At 36.2% G+C, this 23,116-nt stretch overlaps 2 pseudogenes; one reads left to right on the forward strand and one right to left on the reverse strand.

The window, feature by feature from the left end:
- LOC101789329 (poly(A) polymerase type 3-like) overlaps positions 1-23,116 on the reverse strand; it is a 194,183-nt pseudogene that overhangs the window by 4,851 nt on the left and 166,216 nt on the right.
- Positions 12,982-13,099, forward strand: LOC111756185 (U4 spliceosomal RNA; annotated as a pseudogene).

Consider the following 23,116-nt stretch of genomic DNA (forward strand, 5'->3'; position numbering starts at 1 on the left):
AGCTATTTTGGAGAAAACAAGACATCATAATAGCTAGTGCTGATTTAGTATCATCTTGTTTTGAAGTCCCATCAAACTTGTATTCTTCTGTCTCCATTGGTCTTAAAAGGTTGTATCTTATTGGATTTTATTATATATGATAATATAAGTAAAAACTTTTATAGACAAGGAGATTATACAGAAACCATTGTTCATTTTCTGTTAATTGGTTCTAAATACCCTGTAATAATGTCATTCTCTTGAATGGTTTTATCGTATCTTGATATGTTTGGTGCTACAGTATACGAAGTTATACTCAAAGATTTCAAGGAAAGAGACACTATGGTAACTATTTTTATGTCAGGATATCTTGTGGTGAAACACTATTTTGCGTAAATGGTTATGTTTTGACCTGTGCTGTTCTGTTGTTATGCCCTCTTTTATCTCAATACCCCTTTTTAAAAATTATTTACTTTTTTCTTTTTAATTAAGGGAAAAATAAAAAATAGCAGGATACATTATAGTAAAAAAATCTTGCTAATTCTTCAACAAAGAGAATACTTTCAACATTTTATAATTATATGTGATATTATACATGTCCTTTATTAGATTCAGAAGGTTCTTTTCTGTTGTCTTCTATTTTAAAATTATAAATGAATTTTGCATTTTTATTTATCAGTTGGTATAATCATATGTAGTTTATTCCCTTTAACCTGTTAATGTGGTAAAGTAAGTTCATTCATTTTCCACATTAAACCCACTTTGCAGTCCTAATATAAAACTAATTTGTCATGCTGTGATTTACTTATAGATTACTAGATTCAGTTTAGATAAAAAGATAGCCAGACATGGTGGTGCACGCCTCTAATCCCAGCCTCTAGGGAGGCTGAGGCAAGAGGATTGCTGTGAGTTCGAGGTCAGTTTGGGCTATGTAGTAAACTCAAAGCCAGCCTGAACTATACAAGACTCTGTCTTAAAAAAAAGTTAAAATATATCCATCTATTCATGAAGGGACTTAACATGCAATATTTCTTTATTTTGCTATTTTTGTTTGATGTGGGATCATAATTATGCTGCCCTCATAAAATGAACTAAGAAGCATTTCTTCTCTTATTTTTGGTTCTTTTAAAAAATTCTCTGGAAACTTTGTATAAAATTTTCTATTCTAGGGCCAGGGATTTAATTCAGTGGCACAAGTACTTCAGTGGCAAGGGCAAGATTGTGTTTGATACCCGGTAATTTTCTATGTTTTGAAATTTTGCTAGAATTTACCTTCCAGACTTTTCAGAGTGAATTATTTAGAATATTAGATTTTATTTATTTACTTAATTTCTTTTTTTAGTTTTTTTTGTGTTCAGGCTTTTCCCAATCAAACTCTAAACCTTTTCTTTGTACTTTGAACGTATCAGAGACCTGTATGTGTTAGAAAAGATTGCAAACTTATTCTTTGTTTATTCCCAAATAAAGCCATGGAGATTTGTCTCTTTTTGTTTAACTGTGACTCAATCCTGTGTGCCAGAGATTGCTTCCTTTACTTCACCAGCTCAGAGATCACTTAGAAATCACAGCAGTGAAGAAAAATGTTTCTTCTGCAGCTAATGATTCTTTGTCAGATATCTCCCAAGAATGGTTGTGCCCTTCCTGGATTACAAAGTACGCTTTGCCAGACATGTTAGGGAACCAGTAAACTCTTATTCGGAACTCACGTTTTCTACCTTGGTACATAGTCACGCTATCTCCCTTCCATGTAGATTTCAGACTTTACTTTGACCACCGGTTTCTGTTTCTGGGTCCTTGATTGAGCCTCAATACAGAAAGGAGATTTTCACAAAAGCTTCTGTGGTGGTTTTTTAAATTTTATTTTATAGAAAAAAGGTAAAATTTCATAACAAAATAACAGGAGAATAACGGTAGTTAATACATTGCATATTGCTATCTATAAAGTAGTAGTTACTCAAGAGTACAAGATATGGACATATAACATTCTCCAATCAATATTAGCAAAAACCTTCCTTTTCTATGAACTAAGAGGCACTAATAGGATAATTAAATTGCATTTTTTTCCCTCCCATTTCCCTTTCTTCCTCTCTCCTTTCCCCTGTTGTAATTAATTTTTCCTTTTAAATAGTTTCTTTCCAGCTGGGTGTGGTGGCGCACTCCTATAATCCCAGCACTAGGGAGGCCTGAGGATTTTGCAAATTTGAGGTCAACCTGGGCTGCAAAGTGAGCCCAAGGCCAGCCTGTTCTGCATAGTGAGAGCCTGTCTCAAAAACACACAAAAAAGCAATACATAGTTTCTTCCCATTGGTGATTGTTATTAAAGGAAATAACATGTAAGGAATTGCCTAGTATTATTTCCAGTGTTAGGAAGTGCTCAGTTGGTTTAATTTTTAAAGAAGCAAAATATAATACATCAAAACAAATTTATTTATTAAAATTATAATCAGCCAAGCATGACAGTGCATGCCTGAAACCTTAGTCCTTGGGAGGCTGAGGCAGGGCGATCACTGTGAGTTTGAGGCCAGACCTGTCTCAAAAGACCAAAAGGAAAATAGAATAAAATAAAATAATGATCAAAGTAGAAACTCATTTTAGTGATTAATGAGAATATAAGTTTAAAGATAAACATAATTCATAAATTTTTTATAATTCATAAATTGATCAGTTCTTTCACTGATGCTACAAAAACATCCCATCTTAGCTATAGAATACATATACACATGCAACTAATTGATGATAGTAATTTAAATTACACAGAGAAGGCTTACACTGACTTGAAGTTAGATTCTGAAGTCAATATATATGGTAAAAATTCCATATAGTCAAAATTTCCCCTGAAATTTCTTAGGAAGATGTTATGCTGGAGATCTATTGTCTTAATACATTGAATACATACCACTTTTTGTCCTTTGGTGTTGGAACAAATTATTGTTGCCTTAGTTGAGTATCAGATTAAGGATCTATCTTACATTTAAGGGTCATGCTAAAGTTTTTTTTTTTTTTTTTTTGCAGCATTAGGGATTGACCCAGGGCCCTTTACACTGAGAAACGTAACAATCCCTTTATTTTCTATTTTGAGATAGGGTTGCTAAGAAGCCCAAACTGGCCTCAAATTTAGAGTCCTACCTCAGCTTCTCTCAGCTGGGATTACAGAGTACAGCATCATGCCTAGTTTGCAAAGTTATTCTTTAATCACTAGACTCAGAGATCCAAGAGAAACTCGTACCAGAATTAAGTTAGCTGAGAAAACAGATTCCTACCACCTATTTCGAACTTATAAGATTATCAGGTAGAACAATAAAGGAATCCCCAGCATTACTTAAGTCTCTCCCTCTTTTCATTCTTTACTTTTAGTTTGTTTTGCAAGATAATGGTGTTTATAATTTCTCTATAAAGCCTCTTGATGGTACAAAGTTTTAACCAAGGCATAGGTCTTAAGTGAGAGTACATCTTGTTAGCAGAGCAGGCAATAAACTGAAACTTTTTTTTGTCTTTTTGAGACAGGGTCTTTCTATGCAGTTCAGGCTGGCCTTGAGCTCACTTTGTAGCCCAGGCTGGTCTTGAACTCTCAACGATCCTCCTGCCTCAGCCTCCCAAGTGCTGGGATGACAGGCATGGGCCACCACTCCTGGCTGAAACATATTTTGTATTGCACTTGCTCTCCTAAAGACTTGAAAACACAAAGCAAACATTTAGGTTCTCAGTGAATTTATACGATGTTAATTTATTCAGTTTCAGCAGATTCAAGTTTCATTTAGGTTCACAATGAGTTCTAGGATATTGATTCATTCATTTCTTCTTTTTAATTTTTTTTGGTACTAGGAATTGAACTCAGGACCTCGCACTTGTGCCACTGAGTTATAACACTAGCCCAATTTATTCAATTTCAACAAACTCAAGTTTCTGTTGAGCATTTGTTTTGTGTTAGGCATCACAAAGAGGTCAGAACAGATCAGATAAGAACAATGTCCTCCAAGACTATATAGAAAGCAAAAGTGAATTCTTTACTACTCTATAAACCTTGCCTTTGTTTTCTTTTTCTTTCTTTCTTTCTTTCTTTTTTTTACAAGCATGCACCTCGCATCCAGCTCCTTTCTCCTAAATTGCTCAAAATTAAGAGGAAATGAATTAATGGCAGTTTAAACAAATGTAAACAGTAGTCTGAAACTCAGGTTGCCACTTTGTTATCCTCAATAGTTTTTACCTTTATTTTTATTTTTATTTTATTTTATTTTTTGGAGACAGGGTCTTGCTATGTAGTTCAGGTTGACCTTGAGCTCATGGTGTAGCCCACGAGTCTTGAATTTGTAGTGATTCTTCTGCCTCAGCCTCCTGAATGCTGGAATTAAAGGCATGTATCACCATGGCCAGCCTTTTTATATGCTTTAGAATGATGTGTATGTGGCCTAGCCCAGCAGTAGTAACAGTTAGCAGTGAGCATGGTGGTGCGTGGTGGTACATTCTTGTAGTCCTAGCACTCGGAAGGATGAGCAGGAGGATCACTGCAAGTCTGAGGCCAGCTTGGGCAACATCATGAGTCCAAGATCAGCTTGAACTACATAGTGAGATCCTGTATCAATTACTACTTCTACTACTGAAAATAATAATAATTACCAAACAGTGATTTTTTTTTATTGTGTGCCGGCTACTGCGTTAAGTGTTTTAAAGAGCTCATCTTGTCTAACTCTTGCAGAGACTTCATGAAATAGTTATTATCATCATTTAACACTTGAGAAAACAGGCACAGAACAGTTTAATAATCTGATTTGAACTGTTTCACCCATATTTCCTTTCAAATGCTTTAACAGCACAGAGGGAAATGTGATTATTTAAGTCTTTCTACTTGTGCAACCTTGGGGTAATCCTTTGGGAAAACAGAAGTAGAAAGATTTTATCTCTGATTTCAAGGTGCTCATCTCCCTTTTTCTAAAATGAGTTCAGGAAATATTTCAATGAAGAAAGTAGAGAGGTGGAACCTGACTTGGAGACAGACTGCATTTTTAAATTTTTTAGTATCAGGAATCACACTCAGGACTTTGTACTTGCCAGGCAGGCACTGTGCCGCTGAGCTGTATCCCAGCCCAAAACATACTTGTTAAAGCAACTGTCTGATGCTGAATTGCGGTCATTCTCTTCCTTTCAGAAGACCTCAATCTAGCCCCAAGTTCCCGTCTATCTATTTCTACCCAATCCCGCTGTGGCCATTCCAGGAACCTCACAAGCACCATGGAAAGTACAGAATAATTTTGCCCAGGAAACAGTGGGAAGAGTTTGGTGGCCTTGCCTGGGGACTCTGCAATATAGGGTTTTAGAGAGTTCAGACTGAATATGAGAGTAAAAGAAAAATTATGTTTCCCAATTAAGAAAAGTAAATCTTTAAGGAAAGGTTTCATACCATGTCAGGGACAACTCGATTAGAAGCCATCTATTTGATGTAGCATCTGAGAGACTTTTGTACTACAGCCATTTCCCTGTGTTTACAGAGCTAACTGGCTTATAAATTATTGAAACATTTAGGAATGCATAATGAATAACAGGAACAAACACTACTACTAGATTTCATGAGTACTGGAAATGACAGAGGGTGCTGTGGTTCAATGCTACTGTTTATTACTTGCATTGCTATCATTGCAAATTAGGGCAGAATAAGCTTGGTTGTTGCTTTCTGAACACATCTTTTTTTTTTTTTTTGTACCAGGGATCAAACTCATAACCTTGCGCTTACCAGGCAGGTGCTTATGCCCCTGAGCTAAATTGTTGGCCCTCTGAACACATCTTTTTTTTTTTTTTTTGTCTTTTTCCTTTTTATTGGTACTGGGGATCGAACTCAAGACTTCCTGCTTGCAAGGCAGGTGTTTATGCCACTGAGCTAAATCCCCAGCTCCCCCTCTGAACACATCTTAACACAGGGGAGGCGTTTCAGTTACTTTTCTCTTGTTGCTGAGACAAAATACCTGACACTCAAAGTTAAAGAAGGAAGGTTTATTTAGCTCACAGTTTGTGGAGGTTTCAGTCCATAATCAGCTGACTCCAAAGCAAAGTGGCACATGGTAGAGGGCAACAGTTCATGGTGGCTGGAAACAGCACAAACCACAAGAGCAAAAGGGAACAAGCATGGACAAAAGATCCTTTCTGTCCTTTATATTTTACATAGGCTGCACCTACTTGGGTGTAGCACTCATACCCATAATCCCAGCATTGGACCATGAGTCATTCACAAACTCTTGAAGCATGTCTCCATGACTGCATAAGGCTTTAGGGGGACATCCAAACACAAACTATAACAGGAGGTCTCCCTGTTAGTCTCATGGTAATAGCTAGAGTGTAAACTCCTTAAGAGGAGACATTTAAATGTTTTAATTCACCGCTATATCTCCTAGTCCTAGTGCAGGCCCTGGCCCCAGAGATGCTCGATTAAAATCTAGTGAAAAATTAATAAATACATGATCTGAAGATCACTGAGTTTTCCAAAATACAAATAAAGAGCAAAATACAAGACTGATAAAAAGAAGCAGATAGATCCTGCCTCAGTCTCCTGTGTGCTGGGATTGTAGCAGTGTACAATCACACTGGGCTAATGAATGTAATTTTTATATGTTGCAAATATGAACTAAAATAATAATAATGTGTAGGGAAAGAGGATCTAGAGATGGAAGGTGGGAGATAGGTGGAAAGGGGAAAGGGAAGGAGGAGAATCAAGATATATTAAGTACATCTACCCACTCCCTAAAATGAAAGTAAACATCATGAACTGTAAACATTCAGTAATAAAAACATATGAAATAAATAAGTACCCCTTGGAAACTTTAAAAAAAAGAACAGAGAGAATTTAAGGCCTGTTCATTCAACCTCTTAAGTTCATATAGAATTGAAAACCGAGTTCCAGACAAATGACGGACTTGTTCCATTGTCACATATTGTTTTATGGCAGAGTCAATATTAAAACTAGCTTTTTAATTCCTTTTCTTTACCTTATTGTATTTATGGTTAATTAAAAATTTTTGACGAACAATTTTAATTTAATTTAAAAACTTTTAACTTACTTTAATTTAATTCTAATTGCACTAATTAGCAATTACAGATGTATTGGGCTGAACAGTGCCTCCTCAAAATTCTTGTCCACTTGGAACCTCAAAGCATGACTTCTTTTTCTTTAACTATTGCCTGTCTGATTTTTGTTTTTACTTTTGTTGAAAAGTTGAGCCAGCTTTTTGTAGCTCACATTCCTCATCTATTAAATGCAGATAACAGTAGCAGCTACTTCAAAAAGTTACTCAGGTTATTTTGAATGCTTACTACTGTGTCTGGTACAAAGTAAATGTTAAGAAGATGGTAACTATAATGACAATATGCATGCTACATTGTCTTCTTTTTCCCTAAATATGTTTTGGACATTTTTCTATGTCAGTAACTATACATAGGTGATCACAATTTCAGCTGCTGTGTAGTATTTTTCTTTAATGAAAGTGTTTTTTCCAGTTCTCATTATTAGAAATATTGTGATGAACAGCATTGCTAATTCTACTTTTTAAATTTTAATTTAATTTTATTTTTTGTGGTACAGGGGATCAAACTCAGGACCTTGCCCTTCCCAGGCAGGCGCTTACTTACGCCACTGAGCTAAAGCCCCAGAGCTAATTCTATTTTTTTTGTCTTTTTCTTTTTTATTGGTACCGGGGATCGAACTCATGACTGCTTGCTTGCAAGGCAGGTGCTTATGCCGCTGAGCTAAATCCCCAGCCCTGCTAATTCTATTTTAAACAGCTTACTAAAAATAGTTGACCAAAACCAAAAAATAAAATTGACATACAATAATGTGTATCAAGTTTATAATTTGAAGCATTTTGATGTCTATAAATATTAGTAGAACCATGATCATAACCAAGATAACAAACACATCCATCATCAAGAAAAATTCCCCTCTGCTGTTCTGTAATTCCTGTGTGTGTCCCTCTTCATCTTCCCTGCTCACCCTAGTTCCCAGATAATCACTGACAAGATTTCATTTATGGATTAGTCTTAATATTCTAGAAATCTATACTTACTGGCCATAAAGTGTGTACATTTTCCTGGCCTCTTACACTCAGCACAATTATTTAAAGATGTATGTAGGTTGTTTTATACATCAATAGCTCATTTTTTAATGGTGAAAAGTAATCCTTTGCATGAATACACCATAACTTGTTCGTGCATTCACCTGATCATGGACATTTGGGTTCTTTTTGGGTTTTGGTGATTAAAAATGAAGATTTTGTTATGAATTGTGTAATTGTTATTATGAAATATAGCTGGTCAAATGGAATTTCTGCTTTTAGTTTTTTTGAGGAATGAACATTCTGATTTCCACAATGAGCATACTAGTTAACATTTCTACCAACAACATAGAAGCTCCCTTTTATCCGGAAACCTCACCAGCATTTGTTGTTATGTTATTTCTTTTTATTATTATTATTTTTTAATTAAAAAAATAAAAAAGAAGGAGACTGAGATAAAAGAGGATATAACAACATAATAGGACAGGTCAGAACAGAACAATTTAAACAACATAATATTTCACCACAAGATAACCCAACATAACAGTAGTTACCAAAGTGTCTCTTTCCTTGAAATATTTGGGTATAACTTCATATACTATAGCATCAAACACATCAAGACAGTATAAAGTCATTCAAGAGAATGAAAGTATTTAGAAACAACTAACAGAAAACGAACAATGGTTTCTATATTACCTCCTTGTCTATAAAAAATTTTGTTTATACTGTCACATATAATAAAATCAAATAAGATACAACATGATAAAACCGATGGAGACAGAAGAATAAAAGCTTGATGAGACTTCAAAACAAGATGATATTAAATTAGCACTAGCTATTATGATGTCTTGTTTTCTTCAAAATAGCTGTTCATACCATCACAGACAACAAAATTAAACAACCCAGAATAAAACCATTCCAATTAGTGAATGAAAACATTATAAGGCTTCAAAGCAATATAATGGGGAATCATGATTACCACATACTTTTATGTATTCTTATCATTTCTTACACTAGGGAAACTATTCAGTATTTATATGTGAGTTTGATTTATTTCACTTATGAGTATGGTCTCAAGCTGCACCCATTTATAAATATCTCAATGTGATCATTCTTTATAGCTGAGTAGTACTCCATTGTATAAAAATACCACAACTTTTTTATCCATTCCTCAGTTGATGGACACTTAGGTTGTTTCCAAGATCTGGCTATTACAAATTGTGCTGCTATAAACATGGGTGCACATATATCATGTGATACGATGCTTTCAGTTCTTCTGGGAATGTGCCTAGAAGTGGAATAGCTGGAACAAATGGGACTTCCAAGCCCAGCTTTTTGAGAAATCTCCAGACTGATCTCCATAATGGTTGCACCAGTCTACACTGCCACCAACAGTGTAGGAGGGTTCCTTTTTCCCCACAGCCTCTCCAGCATTTGTTTTTGGTGGTTTTCTTGATCCTGGCCATTCTTTCAGGAGTGAGATGGAATCTCAGTGTGGTTTTAATTTGCATTTCTCTAATGAGTAATGATGATGAACATCTTTTCATGTATTTATTTTCCATTTGTATTTCTTCATCTGAGAAGTGTGTATTCATCTCAGATGCCCATTTTTGGATTGGATCTTTGAATTTTGGGGGTCTCGTTTTTTAAAAATTCTTTATATGTTTTAGACAGAAGTGCTTTGTTTGAGGGACAGTTCACTAAGATTTTTTCCCAGTTTGTGGGTTTTCTTTTTATTATGCTGGAGATTTTTTTTGACATGCAGAAACTTTTTAATAAGAGATGATCCCAGTTATTGATTCTGGGAAGTATTTCCTGTGTGGTTTGAGTTCTGTTCATGAATTCTCTACGTACGCCTATGTCTTCAAGGTTTTTACCCAATTTGTCTTCCAATAGATTTAGTGTTTCTGTTTTAATATTCAGATCTTTGATCCATTTAGATTTTAATTTAGTACATGGTGATAGGCATGGGTCTAGTTTTAGTTTTTGGCATATGGAGAGCCAGATTTTCCAACACCATTTATTAAAGAGACTGTCCTTCTTCCAGTGAACATGTTTGGCCCCTTTATCAAAGATAAGGTGGTTGAGTGTGTTTGTAGTTGTGGTTGTATCTTCTAATCTATTCCATTGCTCTTTGGTTTTGTTTTGATTCCAGTACCATGTTGATTTTACTACAGTTGCTTTGTAGTATAACTTCAAGTCAGGGATTGTGATGCCTCCTGCCTTGCCTTTGCTGCTTAGAACTGTCTTTGCTATTCTAGGTCTCTTCTGGTTCCAGATGAATTTTAGGAGTGATTTCTCTAGATCTATGAAGTATGTTGATGGTATTTTTTATTGGGATTGCATTGAATCTGTATAACAATTTTGGGAGAATGGCCATTTTCACAATATTTATTCTTCCTATCCATGAGCAAGGGATGTCTTTCCACTTTCTGAGATCCTCTTCAATTTCTTTTTTCAGTGTGCTATAATTTTCCCTGTATAGGTCTTTCACTTCTTTCATGAGAGTAATTCCTAAATATTTCATTTTTTTGGTTGCTAGTGTGAAGGGTGTGGCTTCTCGTATTTCTCTGTCAGTGATTTTGTTGTTAGTGTATAGGAATGTGTTCCATCCAACAACATCAGAATACACATTCTTCTCAGCACTACATGGGTCATTCTCTAAAATATACCATATATTAGCTCACAGAACATATTTAAATAAATGCAAAAGAGTTGAAATTATCCCTTGCATGTTATCAGATCATAACACCATGAAATTAGAAATTAATGATAAAAGATACTGCAAAAATCCCACAAACACATGGAAACTGAATAACACACTCTTGAGTAATCAGTGGGTCACAGGAGAAATTAAAGAAGAAAGTAAACAATACCTACAAGCAAACGAAAATACAAATACAACTTACTGGAATCTGTGGAATGCAATGAAAGTTGTCCTCAGATGAAAATTTATAGCACTGAGTTCACACATCAGGAAAACAGAACAAATACAGATAAATAACCTGATGTTACACCTCAAACATCTAGAAAAAGAAAAGCAAGTCAAGCCCAAAGCCAAAAGAAGAGAAGAAAGTATAAAAATCAAAACAAAAATTAATGTAATAGAAACTAAGAAAACAATCCAAAGAATCAAAGAATCACAGAGTTGGTTCTTTGAAAGAATAAATAAAATTGATAAGCCTCTAGCCAACCTTATTTAAAAAAAGGGAAGAAAAAGCTCAAATTCATGCAATGAAGAATGAAAAACATGAAATCACTACAGACTCTGTAGAAATACAGATCATCAACACCTATTTCGAAAACCCCTACTCTCATAGGTTTGATAACACAGAAGAAATAGACAGATTCCTAGAAACATATGAAGTACCAACGCTAGGTCAACAAGATGTAAAACTGTTGAATAACCTAATCTCTATTAATGAAATTGAAAACGTAATTAAGTCCTTACCTACAAAGAAGAGCCCAGGCCCACATGGATTCACTGAAGAATTCTACATGAAGTACAAAGAACACTTAATGCTGATACTCCTCAAACTCTTCAACGAAATTCAAAGAGAAGCCATCCTTCCTAGCAAATATTACTCCAGTACCAAAACGTGAGAAAGACCCAACTAAAAAAGAGAACTATAGACCAATCTCCCTAATGAACACAGATGCAAAAATCCTCAATAAAATATTGGCAAATAGGATGCAGCAAATCAGCAAGAAGATTATACACCATGACCAAGTGGGATTCGTCCCAAGCATGCAGGGATGGTTCAACATGCATAAATCAATAAATGTAATCCACCACATCAATAAAGCCAAAAGTAAGAAGCACATGATCATTTCTATAGTTGCAGAAAAAGCTTTTGATAAGGTCCAACATTCATTTATGATAAGAATCTTACAGAAAATTGGAATAGATGGTCTTTACCTCAATGTAATAAAGGCCATCTATGACAAACCAACATCCAGTATCATACTAAATGGCCAAAAATTCAAGCCCTTTACTTTAAAATCAGGCACAAGACAAGGATGTCCCTTATCCGCTCCCATTTAATATAGTACTGGAAATACTAGACAGAGCAATTAGACAAGAGAGAGAAATAAAAGGGGTAAAGATAGGAAAAGAAGAAGTTAAATTATCATTATTTGCGGATGACATGATACTCCACATAGAAGACCCTCAAAACTCCATTGAAAGATTCCTAGATATAATAAACAAATTCAGCAATGTAGCTGGATACAAAATCAATACTCAAAAATGTTATGTTAATTTCTTGATGTCAGCCATTCTTTCTGAAGTAAGATAGGACCTCAGTGATTGTTTAATTTTCATTTCTCTTGTGGTCAGATATGCTAATATTTTTTCATATGTTTATTAGCCATTTGTACTTCTGAGAAGAGTGTATTCATTTCAGTTGCCCATTTTTGACTGGGTGTTTCACTTGGGGGAGGGTATAATTTTTTTGAGTTCTTCATATGTTTTATATGTTAGTTCACTACACAAGAAATAGCTGGAAAGTTTTTTCTTCCATTTTGTAGGATATCTTTTCAGTCTATTGGCTGTTTCTTTTACTGTGCAGAAGTTTTAAAATTTGATATGACCTCATCTGATTATTGGTGTTATTTCTTGTACAGTTGAAGTTCTGTTCTGAAAGTCCTTGCTTATGCCTATAGGTTGGTCTTGAATTCACTTTTTAGCCCAGGCTGGCATTGAGCTTGAAGTAATTCTTCTGCCTCAGGCTCCCAAGTGCTGGAATTACAGGTGAATGCCACTATGCCTGGCTATTTTCTTTCAGCAGTTAAATTGTCTAAACATTCATATCATTGATCCATTTTGATTTTAGTTTAGTACATGGTAAGAGATAAGGGTCTGGATTCATTATATATATCTAATGCTGGTGTTACCACCATCATTTTTTAAGGAATCTACCCTTGGTCTAGTGTATATTTTTGACCCCTTTATAAAAGACCAGAGGACAGCTTTGCACAGTGACAATATCATAGCCAATGAGGTCTATCCGAGGTGTGATTGTTGCTAATTGAAAAGACCAGATGACTGAAATGCCTGGGGTTATTTTTGCATTTTCTACTCTGTTCCATTGACATACATTTGTTTTTGTGCCAGTGCCGTGCTATTTTTATTATTGTAACTTTGAAATATAATTTGAAATCCAGGGTTGTGGTCCCTCCTTATTTGCCTTTGCTACCCAGGATTACTTTTGCTGTTCTGGATCTCTTCTGGGTCCATATGAATTTTAGGATTATTTTCTCAAGTTTTGAGAAAGGCTGTTGGCGTTTTGATTGTGATTGTACTAAATCTATATGTCAATTTTGGAAGTATGGCCATTTTAACTGTTTTGGTTCTGACTAGGCACAGGAGCTATCTTTCCATTTTCTGATGTTCTCTTAGATTTCCTTTTTAGAGTACTGTAGGTTTTTTTTGTTGTTGTTGTTGTTGAGGTCTTTCACTTCCTTGGGTTAATTCCTAAGTATTCAATTTTTCTTGATGCTGTTGTGAATTGTACTGTTTTCCTACTTTTTTTCCTGAGTTCATTATTGGCATACAGAAATGTCACTGATTATTGTGTGGTGACTGTATCTTGTTATATTACTTAATTTGATTATTAATTCTAGTAGTCTTTTGGGTATTTTTGGGAGGTCTTCTATGTAGAGGATCACATTTGCTACAAATAAGGATAATTTGAGTTCCTCCTCTATTCATATTCCTTTTACTTCTCTCTCTTGTCTGATGGCTCTGGCTAATGCTTCCAGGACTACACTGAACGGGAGTGGTATTAATGAATATCCTTGTCTTGTTCCTGATTTTAAAAAGAACTCTGTCAGCTTTTCCCCACTTAATGATGTTGGTACTAGATGTGTCATAAATAATTCTTGTAAGATTGAGATAAGGCCCTTCTAGCCAATTTTCTTTAGGTTTTTGTCATGAAAAAATATTGGATATTGTCAAAGGTTTCTTCTGCACCTATCGAGATGATCATGTGATTTTTGTCCTTGTTTTTGTTTATGCAATGTACTACATTTATTGATTTGCATATGTGAACTATTCTTGCATCCCTGGGATGAAGCTTACCTGTTCATGATGGTATGATCTTTTTGATGATTTATTGCATCCTATTTACCAGTATCTTGTTGAAGATTTTTGTATTTATGTTCATTAAAGAGATTGGCCTGTAGTTGTGTTTTTTTTTGGTGGGGGTAGGGTGCTTATCTGGTTTTCAAATTAGGGTAACACTAGCTTCCAGGAATGACTTTGGAAGTATGCGTCCCTTTCAATTTTATTAAAGATGTTGAGGAGTACTGACATTATATCCTTCCTGAAATTCTTATAGAAATCAGTGTTGAACACATCAGTTTCTGGGCTTTTCTTAGTTGCTAGTTTTCTTTTTATTACTGTTTCAATTTCATTTTCTATTACTGGATTATTCAGGGTTTTTATATCTTCTTGGTTCTGTTTTGGAATTTCATATGTATTTATGATCAACCCATTTCATCTGAGTCCTTCCATTTATTGTAATACAGGCTTTCAAAGTAGTTACCAGCATTCTGGATTTTGGCAGTGTCCATTTTCATTTCATTTTTTTCTTTTCTTTTTTTGAGAAGGAAAATATATTGGTAAAAGAAATGGGGAACAGGATAACTTTAGAGAAATAGGAGGTCATTTCTAATTGTACTGTTTTGAGTCTTTCCTTTCTTTGGTAAGACTGGCTAAGGGTTTGTCTACTGCTTGTTGTTTCAAAGAACCAGCTCTTTAATTCATTGATTCTTTGTACTTTTTTTTAGTTGCAATTTCATTAATTTCTGCTCTTTATAACTGTTAACTTTGTATTGTTTTCACTTTTCTAGGATTTTGAGGTGTATCATTCGGTATTTCTTTTTCTTTTTTTTTTTTTTTTAATCGGTACTGGGGATCGAACTCACTACCATGCACTTGCAAGGCAGGTGCTTATGCCGCTGAGCTAAATCCCCAGCCCCATTAGGTATTTCTTTAGGACTTTTTTTTTTTTTTTTTTGGTACGGAGGGGGGGGGGTTTGAACTCATGACCTTGCACTTACCAGGTAAGCACTTAAACCACTGAGCTAAATCCCCAGCCAAACTGTTTTTTCAGCATGGAAATTTATAGCTATAAACTTCTCTCTTAAGACTGCTTTTGTTGGGGCTGGGGATTTAGCTCAGCGGCATAAGCACCTGCCTTGCAAGCAGGCAGTCCTGAGTTTGATTCCCAGTACCGATAAAAAGGAAAAACACCAAAAAAAAAAAAAAAAGACTGCCTTTGTTGTGTCCCAAAGATTTTGGTATATCGTACTGGTATTATCATTTGATTCTAGAAACTGTATAATAATTTTATCCTTGATTTCTTTTGTGATTCATTGATTAAGAGAGTATTGTTTAGTTTCTGTGTGTTTGCATGATTTTTGCCATTGTTTTCTAGTTTCATTGTGCTAGTATCTGATAATATACACAGAATAATTTCAGTTCTTTCGCATTTACTTAAGCATGCTTTACTGCCTAACATGGTCTATCTTGGAGAAAGTCCCTTGCATTGCTCAGAAGAATTTTTTAAATGTATTTTAATAATGTTGAGAGGCATGCTGTAGATATCTATTAAGTCCACTTGTTCAAAGGTTTGGTTCAACTCAAATATTTCTTTGTTGCTTTTTTTTTTTTTGGTCTAGTTGATCTGTTTGTGATGATGAGGGTACTGAGGTCTCCCAGGATAATTGTACTGATGTTTATCTGATCTTTTATGTCCAATAGTGTTTTATAAAGTTGGGTATGCAGGTGTTCAGTGAATATATATTTATAATTGTTATCTCTTCTATTGAATTGTTCCCTTAATCAATATGAAGTTACTTTTGCCTCTTCTGATCAGTTTTGACCTGAAGTCCATTTTTTTTGGTCTGAAAATAGAATAGATACTATTGCTCATTTTCAGATTCCTGTTACATTTAATATTGTTTTGCATTCTTTGATTTTTATCATCTATTTCTTTTTGGATTGAGTATGTGAAAGGTATATATAACATATCATTAGGCTTTATTTATTTATTTGTTGGCACACTGGGAATCAAACTCAAAACCTGATGCTTGCCAGGCAGGCACTGCACCACTGAGCTAAATCTCTAGCCTTTGGATTTTATTTTTTGATCCATTTTGCCAATCTGTAACTTTTGATTAGAGAATCAAGGCCATTCACATTGGGAGTTATTACTGAGAGATATTGATTTATTCCTGCTATTGCATTATTTTCTTATTGCTGACAACCCTCTACCCCCACTTTTCCTTTCTGCTTAACTGTTCATACTATCTGGTGTATTCTTTCTATTAGAATTTTTTGCTGTTGGCTTTATTGTATCTCTATAGGATACTCTTGAGTATTTTTTTGAATAGTGGTTTGGTGGTCATGAATTTCTTTTTTCTTTCTTTCTTTCTTTTTTTTTTTTTTTTGTCTTTTTTGAGATGGGGTCTCGCTATGCAGTTCAGGCTGGCCTTGAGCTCACTTTATAGCTCAGGCTGGTCTCGAACTCGCAATGATACTCCCACCTCAGCCTCCCGAGTGGGATTACAGGTGTGAGCTACCATGCCTGGCTGGTCATGAATTTCTTAAGGTGCTCATTGTCATGGGTAGATTTTATTTCACCATTAATTTTGAAAGGTAGTTTTGAAGGATATTTCAGTCTAGGTTGGAAGTTGTTTTCTTCTAAGGATTGAAACACTTCACTCCAAGCTCTCTTGATCTTTAAGATTTATGTTAAGAAGTCTTCGGAAATTCTAGTGGATTTACTTTTATGAGTGATTGTTGATCTTCTCTAATAGCTTTTAAGATTCTATCCTTGTGTTGGACTTCTGGGATTTTGACTATGCTGTGTTATGGACAGGTTCTTTTCTTTCTTTTTCCTTTCTTTTTTGGCTTTTTGAGACAGGGTCTCACTATACAGTTCAGGTTGGCCTTGGGCTCACTTTGAGCCCAGGTTGGTCTTGAACTTGCAACAGTCCTCTGGCCTCAGCCTCCCAAGTGCTGGGATTACAGGAGTGAGCCACCATGCTCAGCAACAGATTCTTTTCTGATTGTAACCTATTTGGGGCTCTATGGGCCTCATTTATCTATATACTAAGTTCTTTCCCCATATTTGGAATGTTTTCTTCTATTATTTTGTAAACATATTTTTTCCCCATTTGTGCTATTTCTGGTTTTTCATTAATTCCAGTTAATCTTAGATTAGTCTTCTTGATGCCATCTGGTAGTTGTTGGATCCATTTTTATTGTGCACTTTTTTAAAGGTATCTCTAAATAATTGGTCACTGCCATCAGTCCTCTTTTCTATTTCTGACACTGTCTTCAAATTGGTCACTTCTGGTGCTTTCTATTTTCAATAGAAACTTTTATATCTTAGGTTTTTGTTTGGTACCTTTTCATGAACTCTAAATCTCTTCTGGTCATTCATGTTTGTATCATTTGTTTAGCTCAGGTAGCTTTTTATTAGTGTCTTCTGCAAAGTTGCTGATCATTTTGCTTAAGTCCATTATCTGTTTCATTGTATCTTCTTTGAATACTTCATTGATCTGCTTTTTATTTCTTTTATCATTTTGTATTATTCAGCAATGTGGACTTTGAATTCCTTTACATCAGCGCTCCTGGATCAGCTTTGGGGTAGTTGGGAGTTTTTGGAGGCATTTTGTTGCCTTGTTTCTTCATGATTCTATTGTTTTGTGTGTGTGTGCTGAGGTTTATGGGTTGATTATTGTGGAAAGGCTATGTTGCTAGTATGGAGACCTCTTCAGTGTCTGATTTTCAGTGATGCACTCTGGGTATGGATAGATATAGGCCTTTGCCTCTGCCCCAAGATCCAACCAACTCCTTTAATTTGGAGAGGGGAGGCTGCAGTGTATTTAGCCCAGTGCTTAGTTCTGTTGAATTAGGCCACAGTGCTGTTAATGACACCAAGGCAATCCAAATTTTGGCACACAGAGAAAACTAATAGCAATAACCATGCCACCCTGGCAATAGCAACAAAATTAGCAACAATAAAAGAACAATCAAAGACAAACTGGACATTGACATGCCAAAAGAACCAGCAATGTATCTCCATAGAAAAGAGCTCTATAATTACAGTAGAAACACTATGACAACCCAAATATTGTTGTACGGTAAATATCTACTAAATGCAGCAAGTATACCACTATTAACAATAGAAAACAATTCAATAGTAATAGAATAAAGTTAATCATTTAAAATTAATAAAGCTTAATGATTATACTAATAAAGATAGAGGGAGTGGGTAATGAAAAAAGAAAACAATAAAATTTGAAAAATCAAGCAATGGAAAATTAGGAGAGAAAAGTGAGGTAAAGAATTTCCTTAGGAATAAAAGGAAATTAATAAAATTAGATAAAAATAACCGAAAAGAACAATCAAGAAAAAAGAAAAAACAAAGCACAAAATAAAGAAAACTGAAAGAATAAAAAAATTAAAAGAAAAAAAGGAAGAAAACTCCAAACTCCCAAAAACTAATGAATAAAAATAAATCAGTCAAAAAAATCCTCTGTATTCATGAATGAGTGGTTTCTTTCCAGAATCTACAGTTTTGGAACCTAGCAAGTCATGTTTTTCGGTTTAGCTTTATAGCTTGTGGGTTTGCAAGGCCCCCGCCCCCCAGCTCCCTCTTTCTGTACAATCCAGGCTGTGACGATGGTCCTCATGTTGGTAAATGTGGAAACAATCAGACTCCTGGAGTCTGTGCTGGATGTAGGCAGTGGGGCAGGCATTCAGGCAGACCACTGGACTTCATACAGTATTTTCAGATCCAGCTGTCACTTTTGGAGTAAATCCTCATTTTGTTTTTGCAATTTATAACAGCTGTAGGCTTTTCTTGGGGCTCAAAGTGCTACCCTGGTCTGTTGTTTCTCCTTGGAGCCACTAACTCTCCAGAGGGCTAAGTTTCTCTCGCCTGGAATTAGTTTTGTCCACAATCAGGTTGGTCAAAATGACTACCCTTAATCCGGGTCATTTTATAGGGTTGCATCTGCAGTGAATACCTTGAGGAAAGTGATAATGGCATTTTCTGGGACAAAAGCCAGGTATACTTTACTGTATAGATGGCATATTCCCCAAGCTCAGAGTTCCTCTCCTCTAATGCAACCCACCACATGCATACACATGTGACCCCTGAGGTACTCAGTGGGGAGGGGAAAGGGAAACCAATGTAAACATGCTGCTCATGCTGCTTGCTATGTAGTAAGTAACATGTAGTTTGTTTTTGACCTAGGAGGCTTGTATCTTCTGCTAGCAGCCCTAGAACAGTAACCTGCTAATTTATTAGCTTGTAGCAGAATAAAGTCAAAGCTTTGATATGAAAAATTTAAGGGTGGGGTGGTAAGACCAGACTTCTAGAAGGTAAAGCACGTGGGTCCCAAGGACAGGGTTTGGGGTTTTGAGAAGATTCCTGGGATCTGATAAGGAATGCTCTTGTGCAGGTGGTAGGTAGGTGGGTAGGAAGCAAATGTCTTTGCAAGTGAGGCTGAATGAGAGGCTGAATAAGAGGACCAAAGCAAGCCATCTGAATAATGCCTGGACAGTTGTTACTTGTAGAGCACAAAAGGATTTCATGATAATGCAACACCAAGGCTGACCCCAGCTGAAAGACTGTGTGGTTCTGGCTAGTGAACTAAGAACCTCAGAGATGAAATAAATTACGTTAATAACGGGGACCTTGAGTTTTATTTATTTATTTATTTATTTTATCAGTACCGGGGATCGAACTCACAATTGCCTGCTTGCAAGGCAGGCGCTTATGCCGCTGAGCTAAATCCCCAGCCCTGGGACATTGAGTTTTGTAGGGAATAAAAACATTATGTGAAACAGGTGCAAATGATTCAACAGAAATGATCTAGAGTCCTAGGAGGAATACTGGTTAAAGGTTGGAGCCTTTTCCTCGTATAGTAGCACCATCTGCCTGACACACACACCAAGTGCAATGTTAAAATGAAACAAATGCACCCCAAAGAGCAACCACAACAAAACATAAAACAGAACAAAAAGGCAGCTGCTGGCTACTAAATTCTTATTGAAACTAAGCTCCTCCTGCCCATAGTGTCTGTGTACTTTTCAGCCTGAAGACCCCACAATGGGTAGGTAAGCAAGGAGTCCTGTGGAAATAATATAACACAAGAGTACAGCTAGGCTGGTCCTACTGACATTTTGGCTTCATGTGAAAAAGCGGGTATTTTCCCTTTTGGGGTAAACTTTCTTTTCTCACTTCACTACATGAAACAAAGCCACAGGCTCAGTTGGCTCACAGAGGTTCTCCTAAGCCTGCTTCACTGATGACTCTGCAGAAATGAAAGCTGATCATGCCCACGGGATGGCTAGGCTCAGTGACAACTCTGGAAGACAAACTACAGTAAGGGCCAGTTAAGTAAAACGAACTCTTTGCTCTTATGAGTAGTGAGGTTGCTTTTACTGACCTTTGGGCCAATGGCTCAGATTCCTGCTCTACACTTGTAAGCCCACAGACTGGTAGGTTAAAGACACCCTGCTTTGGATCACAGAAACTGAAAACAAACTGCAGCGTCCAGTCAAACAGTCTAGATCACTCCTGTGATATACATGGTAACCAAGAGTTTATTCTCTAAGTAAGACCAACTGGAATCAAGCTGCTCATCCCCTGCCCCACTCAGCTTACCACAGTTGCTACCTAGGTTCATCACTACATTGGACAAAGCCATACATCTGCCATCATGGAATGAGTACAAAGTAATCAATGTTTCTCATGCAGAAGCTACCACTGCATGCCAGCCTTAGGACTTCTGCTACAAGTTGGCTATTCGTCTCATGGTGAAAGAGTCCTATTGCATTGTTTCTGGATCCTAAGAAGTCAGTGACATCAGATTTTGGACCCTTTCTGAAGGCTTTCATTCATATGTCACTGCTGTTGACTGTGGCATAGGTATTTTTTTCAGTATCCAGGATTGAATCCAGGGACTTCACATTGAGCTACACCCCAGCACTTTGTTTAATAGGGTCTTGCTGAGCCAATAAGTTGCCCAAGCTAGGCTTGGACTTGCAATTCTACCTTAACCTCCCAGAGTGCTGGGATTTCAGGCTCACACCACCATGCCCAGCTTCAGGTTGTGGTTTTTCTGTTCTAGTCTGATGAGCAACTCTGGCTACACTACTAGTATCCTTAAAACAAATTTGTGGCATATTTTTGCCTCTCTGGATCATGATAATAGCGTACCCTTTAGAGCAAAAGTTTGTTCAGTGGCCTGACAGTCAAAATATTTGATAGACATTTCATTTCCCTTATCATCTTCAGACTGCTGGCTTTATTAAGAGATGAAATAAACTTTTCCTAAATAGCAGCTTTATTGAGATATAATAATCATACCATAAAATTCACTCTTTTGAAGTACATCATGCAACCGGCTCATTTCACTTAGCATTATGCTTTCAAAGTTCACCCATGTTGCATCATGTGTCATTCTTCATGTCTTTTCATGACTGAACCATCTTTAGTTGTTCATTGGTTAATGATCAGGATGAATTATACAAGCTTCTTTTGAAAATTGGGGGTTTTGACTACTCTAACTATGATCCCTGATAGCAATTCCATGCCAGCCTGCAGTTATGACCTCAGTGTGACCATGCATTCTAATAGAGGAGGAGAATCAACTTAATTCTGGTTTAGGCATGTGGATTTTCTTATTAGAATAACATGGTCCTAGATCATGAGGAAAATGAACACTTGGTTGAGCAACAGCCTACTGTTGCCCAAGATGACGAAGATGACACAAACGGGGCTCTGAATTCTTCAGAAAATGGTGGTGTGAGTAGAGATGAATTGTGAAGTTTAAGTTAAGGTTACACATGGGATGCATTAATTTTGTGGCTGTGGAAGGAGAACAATATCCCAAGCACTTTAAGAGGGACCACTAAAATGCACGAAGTGCAGGGAATAGGAGAATAATTAGTGTCCTCTCTATCCATTAGATCCAGCAGTGCAAATTGGTAAAGCATTTATGTGCTATGAAAACACACTCCTATAGACATAGGCTTACACTGTTTTCTGTGCCTGATGTCAGCTCCCCAAGGTGGAACTCCCTTACATGTACACAGATTGGTACAACCATATTTAAATCTGAATGATACAAAATGATATGCCTCTCCTGATGCCTCAGTGGCCTTGCTTAGGCTATGTGCGGTGATTAAGACTGGCCTGGGATTACATCCTGGATGTCTGAAGTAAGACCTATTGATCCTCCCGGAGACCTAGTCACAATTGACTGAATCTACAACTGATTCAGTTGTAGATTCAGCCATCTGTGAGGTCAGAATTGCAGGTTGGTCTCATCCTGCTGCTTGGTGACCCATACTGTATGAGATAAACTAAATGGAGTTGGTTCCAAACTCCAGGAGTCAGATCAAACAAATAGCCTACAGTATGGTGTACTCATGTGAAAACCTGCCAGAAGCCAAGATGGTATAGAACTGAGTGTGGACATTGTTATGAGACATTCTGTTACGAGTCCTTATACTCCTTATTTTACAGAATATACTAACAATGGAAGCATTAATTTATCTTTACCCAGATAATTTTGCAAGATTGTCTTTGCAGCAAGAAACTTTAAGATATTTCTTCAGAACAAAAAGCAGGCCTACATACTTCTTGCTATTAAACAGTGCCTTTAGCCAAGTATATGCTTTGCAATCCCAAGAATGTGGGAGACTGAGGCTGAAGGATCACAAGTTAGAGCCCAGACGGGCGATTTAGCAATTTAGCAAGACTCTGTTGAGAGACAGGGTGAGGGAGAAATTAATTTTAATAGGATGGTAGTGTTATTGTAGTGTTATAATTTGTGTTTCCCTAATGGTATTATTTCAATTATGCATTTATTTCATTTTTAAAAATCGAGTATCTATTAAAATCTTTTGCTTATTAAAAAGTTGAGTTGCTTTTCTTTCTTTCTCTCTTATTTATTTATTTATTTATTTATTTTTGTACCAGGAATCAAACTCAGGACCTTGCACTTGCCATTCAGGTGCTGATACCACTGAGCTGCATCCCTGACTCCTCTCCTTCCTTCCTTCCTTCCAT

Source organism: Cavia porcellus, unplaced genomic scaffold (genome assembly GCF_034190915.1).
Source record: "Cavia porcellus strain 051 isolate PalLab524CR breed Dunkin Hartley unplaced genomic scaffold, mCavPor4.1 scaffold_5, whole genome shotgun sequence".
In the NCBI taxonomy this organism is placed as follows: Eukaryota; Metazoa; Chordata; class Mammalia; order Rodentia; family Caviidae; genus Cavia; species Cavia porcellus.